Consider the following 6,000-nt stretch of genomic DNA (forward strand, 5'->3'; position numbering starts at 1 on the left):
AGTGCTGACAATGTAACAATGTTTGAAGGATGGTGTGTCTCATGATGGGTGGTAATGGAAGATGCCACAAATGCCACAAACCAGATGATTGATAAAATGAATGCGCTTACAGATAGGAGATGCTCTGCCTATTGAGAGCTCAGTATTATGGTCCGAAGAATAATTTGACAAGGTGACCGCTGAAATACAGAGACATCTGTCCACCGTGTGCGATTTGAAACTGTTGCTGGTTTCAGATGTCGTCTGTTCCTTAGCATGTTTTGCAATATATTCTGTTGTCATGATTTACAACAGACAGCATTTACTGAGAGCTATCGCATCCAAATAACTATGAATCTGCAAGTGTCTCACTGTAATTTAAACGCCCCTCATTTAACTAATACCTTTGCAGAGGCTCATGCAAGAAGTCATTTTAGTAATAATTAATTGCTAGATTCTTGTAACTATTACCTTTGCCTCAAGGGCAAGCAAATCCTATTCGTTCAGTTTCAATTGCAGATGCTGACGTCTGCTCTTTTTCATCTAGGCGGTGAAAGGGCTCAGGAGTATGACAGAGACTATTCTTCACTGGGATATGGCTTCTTGGATGTACCTAAATGCGCAGGTACTTAGGATCACGCTTAGGTGCGTGTGTTAGTGTTTGGATGGGAGATACTTCTGAAATGAATTGGGCATTGGGGTTTTGTCCTGATGGGCTTTGGTCCTGTGAGCTGTGGTGCGCAGCCAAGGCTTTGTACTTGCTCTTCATGCCCACCTTGAGTTTACGTGCACGATCAGGTCCTGAGTAAAGGGAGCTCAGCATGACCAAAGGTAGCAATTTTGATCCTTATTTATTTAACAAAACTGCTGTTGTAAGTTGCCCTTAAGAAAGCCCAATGTTTGGGAAGAATGTCTGTAGCATTAGGATATGGTACTTCCTCTTCTAAGCACAGAAAACTATATACAGCCTCTCAGATTCTGTCATGTTGAAAGTCCGGGTGTATGGTAGTTACTTCTTTAAACACACTAAACTGTTAGATTATTTGGTGAAGGTAAAAATTATTTGCTCTAAGTGCTTTACTATTCCTTACACTATCTGTTAAGAGTTTTAAAACCTAAATGTGATGCTATTTTAATGCAACATATTATTTATTTAATATTTCTGTTAATCTCCTCTTAATTATTCGTGTTACTTAAGTTTTATAAGTTACTGCTACAAGATATATCTCCTTTTGCTGTAAGAAACATTGTGCTGCCATGTGTTATACTTCAGGTCTAGGTTAAGACTCAAACATTATGCATTATGTCCAGATTTAAGAAACAAAGAGAGTCATGAATCTCAGTTCTCTCTCTCTGCTCCTCTTGACTTTCATGTCTGCTATGGCTTTGAAGTGAAATACCTGCAAACTGCAAAATTATTTTCTGAGGTAAATTTAAAGAATTGTTTGAGCAATTTACATTTGTGTATACTCATTTTGTAAGCTTTTACATCTCCATGTAAGTTAGGATTTAAAAAAAATTCTGAGTGTTCCTCTAACTTTTCCGCTGAAGTCAAGAGAGACTTTTCCTGGTAACTTCAAGGAGAACAGAGCGGGCATTGGCTGCCTTTCAAAATCCGACCCGTAATTTATTAAACAGTAAATCCATGTCAGCAACAGTGGATTTACAGCGGATGTCAGCATTTACAGTGTAAATACATTCACCGTATGCACACATACAGTACTGTATGTAGAGCACTACAACACTCGCAGTATAGATATGCCCACTACATTAATCATTGCGAAAGCGTGAGAGTTACCACTGGATTAGCTGGGACGTTGCTCGGCTGTTAGCCAAGGCCAGGCTGCCGAAGTGGGGCAGGTCGCAGGCGTCTCCTTAGGGAACTTGCCTTAGTGGCTGCTGGTTTACTCGCTGCCTGTGTATGGGGCCAGGCAGCATCGCAGCTCTGCTGGGACAGGCAGCGTGCAGACACATCGCCCGAGGCAGTCCCTTTTCCTGAAGTGGTTACATCTGGAATAAAGAAATGAAGATGACCCAGGATTTACTCAGAAAGGCAGGTTTCAAACTGGGGTCAGCAGCCGTGGTCCTGACGCCAGCGACAATTTAATGCCTCTGGTCTTGGTGCCAGCTGCCCTTTACTTGGGGGGGGCTGTGCTTGTTGACACAAACTAGAGCACCTCTTATGGTGTCTGAAGAAATTACTGATATGGTAGTTGGTGATGAAAACACAAATACGTGCATGTGTTTTATATTATATATATATTACATTTCTATTATATTTTATATTATATATATATAATGTGAAGTAAAAATCAAGTGGCTCCACTTTTACTGTGCTGAATACAGGTGTTCTAATAGCAGGAAGGATCACAGAGAAATCCAGTGTATGTAATGCAACAGGATTGCGTAAATGTACTACTGTATAAAATATTTATTGTTCTGTGTTAGTAGAGCTCGCATCTTAACAATTTTCTGTGTATTACGAGAGCCTGAGTCGGTGCATTTAGAAGAAAAGTGAATACTAGAAATGACGCTGGCACAGCTTCCTTCTGCCGGGGAGGTATTATTTGTCGGGGATATTTACTGGCGAGGGCTAGCGCCATTGAAGGGCGGAAGAAGAGACGTCTGCGGTCCGCACGTTGTTCCCCTTGGTCTGCAGTCTATGAAGTTAGTTGGGCGTCTCGGCACGGTGGCCCGAAACGACGGGAAGGCTGAGCCCGCGCTCGGCGCAGGGGGGCCCGGCACGGGGGCTGCTGCCGGGAAGGGCAGAGGGGGAAGGTAGTCCTGCACCCGTCTGCTCGCAGCCTGCTCTGTCTCTTCTGAAATGCAGAAGTAGGTCTCTTCCCCGCCTTGCTTTTGAGGACCAGACTCTTAGGATGATAGCTTCGCTGTCCCTTTTATGCTCTGTTTTTACCTTAGTCTCCAATTAATTTTTTGCATGGTCGACAAGCAAGGGAAAGACTATCCGCTCTGCCTCGGTCCCTTCCTCTCCCACCAAGCCTGAGGCTTGGCGTGTCGAACATTTGCCTGAGGTGCCAGCTCCACTTGGAGCTCCTTTGCTCTGTCAAGCTGGAGCCATTTTAGGCAAGTCCAGAGGCGTAACAGGTTCCCTGGCGAATTTTACAGTTTAAAATGTGATGTGACCAAGGAGCTTGGAGATGGTGTTTAAGCAGATTTTTTTCAAGATTAGAGTTTTTGATGTGGAAGTCCAAGTTCCACCTAAATGCCCTTATAAGCATGGAAATCTGTTTTAAATCTGACTTGCAAGCATAGGCACATCTAAGTGGTAGAGGCACACTGTGATAAACACACATATTTCTGTTTTACGAAGCGTCACTTGGTCTTCCAAGCAAAAAATGTTGTTGTTAACAGAACCAAGGTGATGTTTGCATTCTCATGAAATCGTGTTCTTCTGTTTTCCGGCCATCAGGACAGCCTGCTGCTCCACGCCGGCTTTCTGTCTGGCCTAGCATCCTGTCTCCAACAGTGGCCATAAGTAAATGCCTAGGATCAAGGCAAACAGTGTTCTACTTTTCTCCCAATACCTCCAGCCTCCAAGTATTTTCATCTTGGAGGACTTTCTCTCTTATTGTGGCTTGTCTGCTTTGTTTATCCACTGTATTACAGTTTTTCTTCAAAGTTAGGAAACTCTAACCTTCTTTTAACATCAGTGAAGCAACTAGTGCCTCCGTGCTGGCTAGCTGTGGTATTCCCTGCAGGCTAGATCACTGCTTGCATGGGAAGTCTGCATGTGCTGCACCAGCCCTCCGCTTAGTGGTGTGGAGGGACCTCTTTGGCTGCATCTGTCAGCAGAAGACAGTCTTCTCTTTCTGAGTTTTGAAGTGGTGACCCTGTAGAAGAATGCATTGCTCTTGTCCAAGCTCACAGAGCTTAGGGTATGGGATAGAAGAAATCAAGTCTGTGTTGCCTTTCTGTAAGATTTCCTTTGTCTGAGAAGGGACTATAAATATTGTTTTAAAGTGCAGTAGTTTAGAATCAAAAGTGACAAAGAACTGGATTAATTCTAGTACCAGCATTATTTGCAGTGCCCTTGAGAGGAACAGAGCTGCATGTTCAAGGGAATTTTAAGAGAAGAAGGCTGCTGCGAGCACAAGTCAGCATGTGGCACAGGCTCTGACACTAGTCTACACAAGCAGATCTCTGTGGATAATGAGAGTTTTTTTCTTTTTAATTTTAGAATCAACCTTGTCCTATGTTAGGCAGCTGGAGGCAAGAGGGAGACAGCTGGAGGAGGAAAACCGCGTGCCACCCCAGGTGGGTGACTTCCTGTTGGTGGGAGCAGTCGTGGGTAGCTAGACAGTAACTCTTGAGTCTCAGTGCTTCAGATAAAGTCAGCATTTCTGTGATCTGGCTTTGCATTTGGGTGATCAAAGGCTCTCGCATCTTTTGTTTCTCTCTCTCGTGATTGAGTGGAACATTTCTACTGGTGTATTTAAGACTATGACAATACTTTCATTCATTTTTCTCCTTTGCAGGTGTTGATACTTTGCTAAGAAAAGTTCACTGGAAGCTGCTACTTATATTCTAATTCAAAATTCATTTAACAGTTGAAAATTACAGTAAGCTGACCCTTTACATTCTGGTTTCATTCCAAGAGGTTCTTGTAATTAGAATATCAAATACTTTTTAGAGTTAACTGAAATATTTTGCTCTAAATATGCAACGGTTTTAAATAATAATAATTGGGTTATATGATTTTTAATATTTTGAGGAGTATAGCAGTACTTAAATGCAAGACTGAAATTAAATTGAATAAATAAATAAGCAAATATGAAATTAAAGGTTTTCCTAATATGTTTCTAAAAATGAAAAATTTACAAGTTGATTAAGAATGAATCAAAGACACTTCTATTAAATTTCATTAAATAGTCCTTCAGAAAATCAGTAATGTCTCCAAGTGAAGTTGCCCACTGGAAAAAAAAAAAGCATTTTGGTTAGCTGAAGCACTAGTTTAAATGAAGTAATTGCTCTGAAGAACGAAAATGCTTTTCATTGAACTTAGTCAGAACACTGTCATTTGAATATAAAACCCAAGATAACAGTGAAATGTAGGAAGAAGTAAAATCCACTGACTCTGATTTATTCATTTATATAAGCCAAGATGCAAATTCTTTAGCTAGAAGCTATTTCCTTCCTTAAGCAGATTTTAAGCAAAGTTATTTTTCTCAATCGCAGTGTAACAATTAGAAAGGCCTCTGTAGTCCTATCTCTTGCTTTGGTCTTGACTTGTTAGGTGACCTCATGAATTTATTTAATTTCTCTGTACCCTAATTTGTTAGTCTGGAAAAGAAGAGGAATGGTTAAATGTCTATGCAGTACCATTTATATGGTCTTGAACAGGAAAGAAAAAGTGAGATGCTCTCTGGTGAAGAATATTATTTTCTTGTCAAGGAAGGTATTCAGGGCAAATGCTAAAAAAAAAAAAAGTTGCCTGAAAACTACCATTGTGATTTGTCTTAGGTCTGGAAGAGCACTGGGAGATAAATCATGCAGACCGTTCTTGGTGGGCAACCTTTAGCAGTGACCATATGTTCTATTTGTCCAGCTTTGGAGGTGTCCGGGTGGAGGCCCATTAAGCGGATTGCCCGATCGTGTCAAAGACTGGAACGCCCACGTTCTGAATGTTGAGTTCTTTGAAAATATTTTCGCTGGGGTGCCAAAACCAGAAATTGCTTGTGAAAACAGTGCCTCCCCCTGTAGCTATTGCAAAAGTAATCCAAACAAAGTATGCTGAATGTGGGACATTTAAGGGGGAAAACTAAGGCAGCAAGTCTGCAAATTGCTTTTCATTGATACACAGGTCTCAAGTCCCAGGTTTGCCATATGTTTGGTTTTGTTGGCACCAGGATCTACAGCAGAGTTCTGAAAAATATCCTAACGTCTCTGAATAGTTTATCATAAGAAATAATGAGTGACATGGGTTCACATTTCCTGGCATGCCTTCCTCACCTTTCCTGCTGAAGAAAGTCACTGCTTATGGGAGAGGAGGGAAGGGAAGAC

This window comes from Apteryx mantelli, unplaced genomic scaffold (assembly GCF_036417845.1).
Source record: "Apteryx mantelli isolate bAptMan1 unplaced genomic scaffold, bAptMan1.hap1 HAP1_SCAFFOLD_61, whole genome shotgun sequence".
In the NCBI taxonomy this organism is placed as follows: domain Eukaryota; kingdom Metazoa; phylum Chordata; class Aves; order Apterygiformes; family Apterygidae; genus Apteryx; species Apteryx mantelli.